The sequence below is a fragment of the Pecten maximus genome, chromosome 7, assembly GCF_902652985.1.
Source record: "Pecten maximus chromosome 7, xPecMax1.1, whole genome shotgun sequence".
NCBI lineage: Eukaryota > Metazoa > Mollusca > Bivalvia > Pectinida > Pectinidae > Pecten > Pecten maximus.
In genome coordinates, this window is record NC_047021.1 from 31167565 (window position 1) to 31180386 (window position 12822).

Below are 12822 nucleotides of genomic sequence, written 5' to 3' on the forward strand. Positions count from 1 at the left end.
AGAATCTACTGACCAGATATGTTGCCATCAGGACAACATATTTGACAAGCATAAATTAAATTTATTAAGGTCAAAGGTCAAGTTATCTGAGGTTGAAGGGTCAAGGTAATAATTTAGAGGTGGTTGACTTCAAACATATCACATGATCAAAGATGATGAGATCAGATATTTTTAGTTTAAGAGTATGGATACATTTTAAATTCCCATTACTTACAAATGATACACATTTTTAGAAGATGGCATCAGATTGGTATGTTTTAGAACATTAATTTCAGTTCATAAAATCCATGGTGTGATATTTTATAATTTTTTCGTGCAGGCTTCATTCCTAACGGTAGCAAGCTGTCTTATATAATTAAGAAAAGTAAGACTCGATCTTGCCCATGTGCCCAGGATTCATCTCTTGTAATATATGTCAGGAGTGTTTGGTTGGCCCAGAGCCACAGTCGAGTATGCAGGGTGGTGCCGCCCAACTTAATGGCCGTCGTGGGGCCATTTACAACAGCGCCAACAACTTAAACACTTTCAAAACTATTGGGATCGTCAATATTTTTCACTTCTCAGGTTATTTTTGTAAGAGTATATATATATTTGGAGAACAAGTTGGAATCACAGGAAATGTTGAAGTTTTGTTGCAAAAGATCACTTAGACACTCAAGATGAATGTATCATTTACCATCTCTGTTAAGTTGTCCAGGCAAACAGCATCGTATATAGATTCTACTAGTCAAAACATTTTAATGCATCTGCATCAACTATGTGGATTTGAAATGATGGTACTAAACTGCATGGCAGGTGACCGTCTGCTTCAGCACCAAACGCTGGCCTGGTGTCTACTTAAATGTGTCAGAATACTTTTAGACGGAAGTTCAAAATGATTTAGGCAAATGTTTTTGATAGAAAAGAAACGGTACATATATTTGTTAGTTTTTAATCATTTTTATTTTTTTTAAATTGTCTTCTGTTTGCAACTGTTTTCCGCTCCTCAAATGTGTGATCGTAATATTGTTACCGAGCTTTTCCACCATATAACCTAATATAGTTACGAGGGGCTGATGTACTTTTGATGGTATTTAAAACGTTACCCACTTGTGTGGCGGATGTCATTTCTTTTAATGGTGTATGTGAAACAGATCTGCCAACTTCACTGTAGAAAATGTGTGACTTTAATTCTTTGTGACCTGTGACTACGGTGACATCAGGATAACTAGCAAGTTTTCAGTACAGAAACATGTGAAATATTGTTGATTTTTTTCCCCTTTTAAACAAATATCAATCGGAAAAGAACTGATGGAGAATTGAACAGTTTTCAGACTTTTTTTGTACCACTTAGCTCTGACAGTTTTGAACATTTTAACTGTCCTAAAAATGATATGGTCTAGTTTAATCACCATACCGTCGCCTGATTGGACACACATTCTGATTGCTGCAGTATTTGTAATGTTTTCTGCGGAAGTGTTGTGTTTTATTCTTATGAAATTTTATTGTCCCGTTTTAAAAGCAATACCTCAATTCTAATGTTGAAGGTTCATTTTATGAAGATTTAACTGTATATATATATAGATAAGTGTCCCATTGGTGCCATGAATATTCTCAAAGTTAGGTTTCTGAATGAAAAAAAAAGACAGACTATTTTAAAATGGTTGTTACATGTTTTAAGTCGAAGCCTGCTTAGAAAGAGAGAACTAATAAATAAGATGTGCTAGGTGTTTTAGGAGATGTATAGCTTATTTATAACAAGCATGGTTTTATATTGCTAATATAATACAGATTATTTGTAGATCGTCAATATTCCATTGATATTGTATTTTCATTGTCACGTTGTAAATTTCCCTTTTACGTTGCCCTACACACGGCAATGTGTTAGTTTATCAATATTTTCATTGTGCTGCAAACTCTCGCAAACAATAAGGCTGTGTCGGACAATGTTTCTACTTCATTTGAACATGAGAAATGGCTTTATAGGATGTTTTAATCTTTTGTTTTCTCTCACAGAAAAAAAAACTTGTTTCAGAGCCAATTATACAGGGCTATAACACAGAAAGTGATAACTTAGAGGACTTGTTCTGTGCAGACAGTGTAAACGGAACACACACTGTGCTGGCCAGCGCGGTAACACTGATCGTAGATTAAGATATTGACTGGTTTTCCACTCGAAAAGAAAGACAATTATTATGATATTGATTGTATTATGGTTGTGTTTGGCACTTAAAAATATTGTATTCCTTTTTTAACAAATGTAGAATTCTTTATAATTTTTGGGTTTTTTTTTTGCTTCTATAAAACAATGAGATGGAGTATGTTTAATTGCCCATTGTTGGTTTTGAACATGTCTAGTTTTGAGCTAAAATTGCTTCATACCTAAGGTATCAACCCTGTTTTTTGGCAGTATGGTAAAAATAATCACATAATTTGTTAAACCAAGCTGTCTGGTTGAAATGTAACAACAAAGTGCTCCCTTAAGCCTGTCGAGGGAAACTGCCTTGGGGCTTGTTCAGAGATAGATCTCCACAGCTATGTTGTAATATTTCTTATCAATCATCTTCCTATTTTTTTTTTTCTGCGTCCAGATGAGAATTTGATCAGTGCCATTGTTGCTGTGGACGATGAGTTCAATTCATCAGATGTTGCGTCAGTAATGTTAATTTTTTGAAAGAGGCCAATTTGCTACATTGGTCCGTCAGATGAAATGTACTTGTTCAAACTAACTTCGGTAGATAACCGATCTCGGATACCAGTTCATCTCTGGTCCAAAGCAAATGTATTTTCCTCCCTAAAGACCCTGACATTTCAGATGCACCTGCTGGCAGATGTGTAATGGCGGACACCATCGTTTTTAATGTTTAGAGATGGCAATATGTCATTTGAGTACATACCAATTAAAAGAATTTTCTAATTAGTAGGGTATGCTAATATGCACTATCTTTTGTACTGTCCATCTGTTCTTGCGATTGAAACCGATTCATTTTCTAGTAGTGTTACAAAAACCATATTGACATCACACAAAACCAGATTAATCATTCAACCGATGTTTGGAAAAATCTCTAGCCATGGTGCTATTTGAGTAGAATTTGTCAATGATTTTTTATTATCTTAATATTTGTGAGACCCCATTTGCAAAATCATACCATAATTTAATAGTCAGGTTACAAATGTGGTTTAAATATTGATGTCAAAAGGCTGTATTTCCTGTGCATCAACCATGAATTTAATTTTCGGCAGGTTTCCGGATATGATAATGGGACGGATGTATTATTTGTGATCGGTATATACTTGATTTCTATAGGGAAATATATACCTCCATCTATTCATTTTATTATCTGTCGATCGAATCTTGCTTTTGTCATCATGAATTTATTGAAGCGTGACACGAATGAAATCTCTGTGTAATAAGTTGTTATGGTTGAACTGTCGACACCTGATGTTGGTGATTTTCTGGGTGGTAGGTTTCACAGGAAGTCGTAACTGATCGTGTGTCATGTTTGTATCATCCCCTGTGTGGAGTGAGCATTTGGAGATGACACGAGGGGGAGGTAGGTATACCAGACTTTAATACAAGATCTCTATTTTATGTCTACTTAGCCAGTGTAAGTTCCTGAAGTATATGAATCATGCTTGAAGTGTTTTCATATAAACGTATATACTAGAAAATTTGTAAGAAGAAAGATTTCTAAATTATCACTAATATTTGGGAATGATCTCAAGCATAATACATTGCTCTATAAATCCAGTTAATTATCACTGTTTACAGACATTTTTTTGGCTTTTGTCCTTGTAAAATCTAACTGGGGAAAATATTTTTCTGGCACATGCTTTTCTTAAAAGTAATCATTTGAAATGGATGAAAAATTCAAATGAGTGTCAGAAAATTTTGAAATTTATGTTTCCATTCAGAAGCGATTTGGTTTTCATTGATTGTATCTTTATTTTCACCGTAGTTTAACAAATATCATATAAGGGCTATGAAAAACCAGACATTTTGGTCATGAAAATATCTTTTTGATAACCCATGCATTGTTATGCAGTAATTGTTTGGCTGACCAGCTTACAGAATGAGATTATATGTTTTGAATAAATTATGTGTGACATTAATGGTCGAATCTCACATTATTTAACAGTATACATTATAAAATCCCTAAATCTACAGAAATTTAAAATAGAAATTTTTCTAAAATTGTTATGTACATATATTAGGTTGTTTGTGAAACATCTCTTTCAATTTCTCCCAGTATTCGTTAATTATTAACTGTGCATTTTAATTACTGCCCATAGGGTTTGTTGAAGCTACCAGTAAACCAGATGCGAAGATATTATTTGCTTACAATCGCGGGTAATCTATTCTCTTCATACCAGGCCATGATGTATAATTAAAAACTCGTCACAGTTGATGAACTTAAAGCTGTCACAGTTGTTTATATGGGAATATTTAATTCAATATGTTTTCCTTTGAATCGTTGAGTCACGCGAACCCTCTAATGTACGGATATAATTTTATAAAGGACTTGGCATTTTATATATAAGTATTGTGACATTGTGTTGTTTGATAGCATGTTGAAACTGTGCTACGTAGAAGTATAGGTTACCTTTGGCAGGTACATTGACTTGGGAAAATGAAATGTATCCCACTGGATCGGATGTCTTTATAAGAAATTGATTCCGCAACAGACATTCAGGGTTGATGAAATGTGACCACTCAATGATTTCTGTTTGAAATGTATTCATTCTCCAGAATTCAGTCAACATACCTTGACACCTGTCACACTCTTCCGTATCAAAACATACACATTGTGTCTATAGACTGTCTACATGTATGTTGTTCATTTCAATATAATATAAAGATTTGATTCCTGTGTATCGCCTACTCATATTATATTCCTTTATTGCTATGCTGGTAGGCTGAAATCAGCATTTAGAGAAAGCATATGATTTTGATAATAAATATTGATGAAATAAATATTTGCAGATAGTAAATATTGATAAAATAAAAACATATATTTGCAAATTCATGACAGAGCCTTCTAACGAAATATTGATGAAATTTACTGTATCTCATAAAGGATAAAGTGATATTTTGCCACACAGATCTTTTAGATCTTTTTCAGCAAATATATATACATTTGATATGTATTACAGAGTATATATATATATATGATATAGATATTCATCACAGTAGAACTAGACAGAAAATTCCAATCTTTATCTTCGGATCACCAACACATAGTGCATATGATACATTGTGTTAATTATTTGATATGTATAACATATAAACTCTATGGCACCCAGTTGCCTAGGCCAGATATATTTATATATTTCTGTAATGTGTTAAGTCTGTGAGTAAATGTTACAAACAAAATGTTGCTATGAAAGTATTACACTATAAATTGCTCTATATTAAACTGGACTCCTACCAGAAACTTGGATTTATTAAATTTGAGAATAAATTAAGGACCATAGAAGTGAAAACATGACTTTTTGACATTTAATTTGTTTCCACGAAAGTGAGCGCACTACCAATGTGGATAAAAGTTTGTGTAAAAGAAATTGGAGAAGACTCACCAAGAACTAATGTCATATGAAAGTACAGGTGTTTGTTGTACTGTCTGTCAGATCTAGTGTTGTATTGAGCCCTCTTACACAATCGGAGATAAAGAGTATATATTTACATATGTCTAGAGATCTGCATGTTAAACTTAAAATTTTAAAAGTATAAATATAGAAACAAAGAAAACAGTATTGCAGATTTATTGCCTCAATCTTCCATATCCAAAGGATATTTTTTTCATATTTCAAATTTGTGCTAAATTTATATACAAAGTATCTCATGTTAAATTACCAGGTAAGAATAGAATTGGATTTTTTTCCTGTCAGAACTAATGCACTCATTACATCGTAATTGGGCAAGTTATTATAATAATGTAATTACGATAATCTTCTGAGGTTATAAACTTCAATGTGGCAAATTATGATAAATGCTTATCAATAATTTACTTCAACTGACTCACAAAGCAACGGGACTGGTGCATTTATTCAGTTGGTAAAATTATTATATATCCTGTTTCACTGGTGTATGCATTAATCAATTTATTCCATTGACAAATCGGTAGATTTCATCTTTAAAAAAGCAACGTCGGTGCCATAAACACTGATACCCGTATCTGTTAGCATATAATGGCCGACAGTTTAATTACGGTGTGACGCTGGTCATTTCTGGATGAACACACACAACTAGAGTTGAACAATACTTCTACATTTGATCTGTCCCGTGTTGTCATGTAATTGTATGATATCACATGATAGATGTATTGACCAAATATGGCAATGTTATTTGCTCCAGCTCAATTAACTTTGTCAATTAGTTGACTAATGTCATAATGAGTAATGGGTTATAGATTCAACCTAGATACTGAGGAAACAGCAAGCTGAATTTCTGTGTTGAATGAATTATTTATCGTACTCTTGTGTTGAAATTATTACAGGTTCGAGTCGGAGAGAGAGATGAAAACGTAGAAAGATGCTTTGTTAACGATTGTTATGTGAAGAAAATATGTTTTATTCATTAATCATTCTATCGGGTTGAATTTGTTATTACTAATACTGTCAAATTGATGTTGCTTTATATAGGTTGTTGCTAACATTAAAGAATTGAACATGTAGATTTGTTTGACTCCAGGCTACAACTCCAATGTATTAAGGGGAACTAAACTGATGGTACTGAGATACTAGGGGTTAGAATTAATATAGATATTGTCTGATTCCAAGGTCATACATAAATCTGCTTATGGTTCTTGTTAATGAAAATAAACAAATAATAACAGGCAGTAGTTGTCAGGTCCCTGTGTTTCCTGGGTCACACACTTGATCAGGCTAGCATTTGGTTCCTGTGTCAGCTAGCTCAGCTCTCAGGTCCCTGTGTTAGTTATCCTCGCTCTCAGATCCCTGTGCCAGACAATTGGTCAGCTACCTGGATGACAAGCTAGCTGCCAGGTCCTTGTATCAGACTATTGGTCAGCTTGCTGTGTGTTGAAGGTCAGGTCACGAGTCCCTGTGTCAGACTTTTGGTCAGCTTGCTGTGTGTTGAAGGCCATGTCAAGAGTTCCTGTGTGTCAGCTAGCCCAGCTTTCAGGCCCCTGTGTCAGACTATTGGTCAGCTTGCTGTGTGTTGAAGGACAGGTCACGGGTCCCTGTGTCAGACTATTGGTCAGCTTGCAGTGTGTTGAAGACCAGGTCACGAGTCCCTGTGTCAGACTATTGGTCAGCTTGCTGTGTGTTGAAGAACAGGTCACCAGTCCCTGTGTCAGACTATTGTTCAGCTTACAGTGTGTTGAAGGCCAGGTCACCAGTCCCTGTGTCAGACTATTGGTGAGCTTGCTGTGTGTTGAAGGCCAGGTCACGAGTTCCTGTGATGATGATGGGTTGAGTAACACTTAAATATTCCTTTGTTCCGGACATAACAATGACCCGCTGTGTGATATCATTTGAAGCAAATCATACAAAGTGATCTCTGCTATAGGACACTAACCGCAATGTATACACAAATTTGGCTGTAATTTCAGCACGCAAATGTCATTGACTTCATTTAGCTAAGCTTGTTGATGGAAAAAGTTATTTTCATTTGACAATGAACAATTTCCGTAGGGAGGGCAGGCGAATCCGATACTGGACATTCATGTTGGACAGGAAATTTTGTATGATGTTCCTGCATTGTGTGTATAAACGTATTTCAGTTGTAATGTTTGGATCAAATTACTATCATTTTACGGGTGTAACAATACGAAATCCAATAGAACTAACGTAAACAGAATATTGGATCTCATCCTTTACTTCTGTCAAATACGACTTAACAAAATGATTGGTTAACTGCCCCTGACAAAGACTCAAATTATCTCCGATTCTCAGGGTGTTATTTTGTCTATACAAATACCACTGATCTATATGAGACACAGTATTCATGACAATAGGGGGGACATATTCAGCACATACCATAAAATACATAACTATTTAACCCTGGTAATTTTCTAATGGTATCTTTCAAAGCATCCCTGATGATCGACTCTCTGTGTCTGATGTTTAATAACGTTGCCTTTTATAGATGTTGTTCCATTTCATCACACATTGCAGTCATATATAGAAATTCTTCATCTCAAAGTTTGGTACTGATCCACCTCACTGCAGCCACAACCAAAATGGCGTGGGGAATTTTCCTAATTTTGATATCAAAGGTCGCCATAGTGACAATTTGACAAAGTCGACATGATGAGTTTTGTGACTTTTGCTGTTGTATGTAATCAACATAGAAGTTATAAATAATTTATATTTTATTGAAGTTGATATATTGTTTAGAGACTCCAATTCTCTCTTGAGATCATTGGTATTTATTGAATTTCAAGCTTCTGTTTGAATCAGACCTCTGAATAAATACAAACCTGAACTAGACTGATTTTACACAATTGAACAGCTGATAAAATTATAATAAATATAGATCCCTTCGGATGACATGGCACCTAATCAAAGTACCATGACGTCACACATCAGTATAATATATATTATGACAATGGGTGTTCCCAAAGTACCTTACTAAAATAGACACCAAAAAGTAAAGCATGATCTTGATAAAGTAAATGATTGTTGCTTTGAAAATCAGGTCTAGCAAATGTTTGTTTAAAAGGAATTTTTGTATCCATATCCAACTCGTTAATAGGGTTTAATTCACCGATCCAACCAGAAAAGTTCAGGTATGGGGTCACATGCTCGCCCATATGATTTTTCTGCTGATCAATTCTCCAAATTCCTTTTGTATATTAATTGAACACCTTACTCACTATAATTTGGTCCAAAAACAAGAGTGACTCAAATATCAGTTGAAGAAATAATTCTTCAGTTTTGATATCCTTGCTTTTATCTAAGCGGGGCGGGCTCTGTATACCATCAGGTTTCCTCCTAAAAGCTAGTAGATCATAAAAGTTTTTTTGTTTTTTTTTTTTAACAATCCTTATTGACCTGTATCATGTGAATAAGGAGATATGTTTACAAATGTTTCGCTTAATTTGTAGAAAACAATTTACTTTTCACAATTTTTTTATAATTAATCACAGTTGAGTTTGATGTTTGGTCCTGCAGTGTACTGTATAAATACTGATATTGACTCCAGGCGTAACGGCGGTAAATACTGATAATACCAGCTTTATTGAACCACGTAATTATAGAAGATATAATGATTTTGGTGTTGTCTATTGTGCGGGGATCATCAAGTTTGTCTGTTTAGCAGATGTCACCGTGTGTTTATATTATAAATACTCTATAACCTTGGGGAAGATGTATTGATTTTTTTTTGTTAGTACGAGTATAAAACATCATCAACACGGCATTGAACGAATTATGTATCTAGCCCTTGTTAAATCCTTCACATTAAATCTGCTTGAAGGCAAAATAGGTTGATCATATGGATGTATTAAATTGGCTAACAACATTAGGACAAGGTGAAAATTATCCTATTTCAAACCAATCAATATGTGTAATGGATTTTCATTTTTTCGATATTTTTTAATCAGTTTTTTCAAATGATGTCAAGTTTACACAGGTTATTAGACTGACCCGAATATATATACTGCTTGTACACGGAAGGTCGTGATATATATATAGGCTTGTCATACAGCGACACACTCTATAGAGATCACAATACACGTTTGTTTAAGAGATTGTAATATCTCGCTGGCCCATTTTTCAGCTATAATATGTGTGTCTGTTAAAATTGAAAGTGTTGAAATAATCTGTGGGTTGTTCCCAACAAAGCATGGCTGATTGACGCTTATTGTACGACTGTTGTGGCAGACTCATTGTGTAACGAGGACAGGTGTTCATGTTGACCCGTAACACCTCTTTAGGTACGTCTGTAATTACAAGCTTCGCCGTAAACAGGCTGGAAAAACAGCTGCAGAATCAGATACGTCACACGAATCATATAGCCACTTATGGTCGTCACAGGTACGGTTGCACATTGATGACAAACGGTTGATGGTCCAGGTATCAACTTGTCAGCTACACAGAGGGGAACTAATGCTCTACCTTAAGGGCGAAATGATTTAATTCAGCACACGACCTCGTCAAAGCAATGTTTATGATACCGATTTATGATAGAATTATACATTTTTACCTGTGTGGATGGTGATTTAAACCACTTGGAGTTTGTACGCTAATGGACAGTTAGGAATGCGTTGGACTTGATCAAGGTGAGATCGTCTTTGATATTTACCTGTATGATAAATATATTATATACTGGCTTTGTAATCAAACATATGGGGAATCTGTCTCCTGTCTCTTTGATATCCATTTGATGACTTTGTCAGGAAATAATTGGATCATTGTTAATATGTATGGTTTGAGATGTTTTTATGGCATGGAACAGGCAGAGTTGGTGAGTACAGGCAACAGAGAAAGAACATGTAATTATTTTCTATAGATTTGTTTTATTCTTTGTAATCTACACTCCCATTAATCTAGTGATGTTATTATATTATATTGAGACTGTAATTAGGTAATTTTTTTATCAATTACACATAATTTTCAGACAGATTTTTCTGTTGATGTTTGATCAAAGCAGACATTAGTGAGTAATTTTCTGTAAATACTTTTTATTCTCAATGACAGGCCTTAATGTATTTATCCAGTTATAAACCCTGATATAACAGATCAGTCATTGTCCTCAATAAGCCCTATAATATATATAGTGTTCATTGATTTGTTATATAGCTTAATTAATGATATACACAAGGTCACTATGATGAAAGCTCTGTGACACTTCAACCTGCTAAAAAATGTTGTTCTTGCAATGATTAACAGTCTGAAGTTCTAAACAGGATCTTAATGACAAATTGTGTATTTACACCGGAGGTCCCCGGGGATCTTTTATAACATTGAACTACAGCAGAAAAAAATTAAAAATACATCACTTTACGCGATCCTTATCATTGGTTTAATGAAATTCGAAATTAGAGTAATTTGATTTTTAGTATAATTTTGTCAATGAAATTATATAACAGAATATATAACAGAATTTGAATGTAATTCCTGGTAATGCTATAGGCAGACTTGATGTCAACGTAACCATTTGATAATCTCATCTTTGAGGATAAAGCTCGGTGAATTGTAAAACAATTTTAGTATTCTACTCCCTAGCACATCTTCAACTGATTTTTTGTAAAAGATGCAAAAAAAAATTCTCATTAGGCAAGTTTCCAATTTCAAAGACATATAACTGTTTGGTGAGTGTATATAAGTATCGATCATGTTTACGGACAGGGTGTTTATAAGGTAATGTCCTTTATAAGATTATGACGAAGACAGGCTTACACGCTTAGATAAATGAAGTTGCATGTTACGTTATATATATATCGGACCTGTTTACGGAGTGAGATCAATACTCTTGTCTAAAGATGAACTTTATTCCACGTATTGTGTCACCGTTCCTTTAAATAATTAAAATATACATTTATATTGACTCACATATTGGAAACAATTATTTGCAAAAAACAAGTATATATATACACAAGTACATCTGTAGCTGTATACTTTTTATGTATTATTGACTTGTTGAACGATTCCGGGCCCGTGATATTGATTGAGTCTACTCGACTAGAGCCGTTTCATGGTCTTACGCAGAGAAACACTGGTATATTGTTTTGAATTATTTAAACTGCATTGTTACATATTTTAATAACTATCAATGCTTATTGACTTGTCGGGATCGTGGGATCTCTATTCAATATTGACAAGTCTTTAAAGTGGGGGAAACCAATGAATTAAAAATGAACAGGACTTTCCTGTATTGCATCAAATGGCCAAGGTGCGAGTAATTCTAAATGTATCGAACTCAGTTGATATGGGACTGGTTTTATAAAGATCAATTAAAATTTAAAGATTACAGCCAGAGTTTTCAGCACTGGTAGTAGTTACATTTTTAATGCCAGTATGGTTTGGTTCTGTTTTTAGGTCTTCGTAAAAGTTAAGGTCATATAAAGATAGTATATATATATGGAATGGTCTCACCACATGCAGAAGTGTACACAATACTCAATCAGAGGGACTCTCATCGCTGCAAATACCATATTTCACTGTTGTAAGCCCTAGAGTTAAGTCCTTCAAAAGGAAACTGAATGATTTCTGAACTGAATTATTCCTCCATTTTAATTCCGAAATTGACTTTTGAGATAAGTAAATTTAAATATGTAAACTATATGTACCCACTAAGAGTTCAAGTTCAATACAGGATATTGGATTATATCATTGATAGAACTCGAGCTGCCATACAAAAATAATGTATATCAATCACAAGTATCTATTTATCTGATCGTAGCTAAGGTCATCACTATTATAGACCTAAAAATAGTCTTAGTGTCAACCATTTACAATATATCCATTGACAGAATCCTCATTTCTGTAGAGACATTATATTCTTGCAATGTATTCTTCAAAGTGATTGGTTTACCCAGATAAGAAAAATCCAGACAGACAAAAACAAAATGCCAAAAAAATACATGTGCTGTCTGAATGACCTGTTTCCAAATGTCTGAAATAGCCGGTAGATATTTGTGATGTGTTTATAAGTACTTTCTAGAGTAATCTGAACTATGTACAGCCAAATGTGTAGTTTTCTGATCACTAAATCAGGTAAAGGATTAATGGCGACAGTGAAATGCAGAAAGTACATAAAAATAGAAAACATGATAAGGTTATATTCGTAAAACCAACAAGGCTTAGGAAGATGTTGCCGTAATCTTTCACCAGAACACCTGTCTTCGTTTCATGGTTTTTTCATTGTGTTACTGA

At 34.2% G+C, this 12822-nt stretch overlaps 1 protein-coding gene across 9 annotated transcripts in view; it reads left to right on the forward strand.

Annotated features, from left to right (window-relative positions):
• LOC117330562 (plexin-B-like) overlaps positions 1-12822 on the forward strand; it is a 129583-nt gene that overhangs the window by 65997 nt on the left and 50764 nt on the right. Inside the window, exon 1 of one of the 9 annotated variants that reach the window (XM_033888965.1) lies at positions 9687-10226. The exons of the other annotated variants lie outside the window; for them this stretch is intronic. The gene's annotated coding sequence lies outside the window, so the exon portion shown is untranslated. Of the gene's footprint in view, positions 1-9686; positions 10227-12822 lie in introns of those variants that run through there. 9 annotated transcript variants of the gene reach the window in all.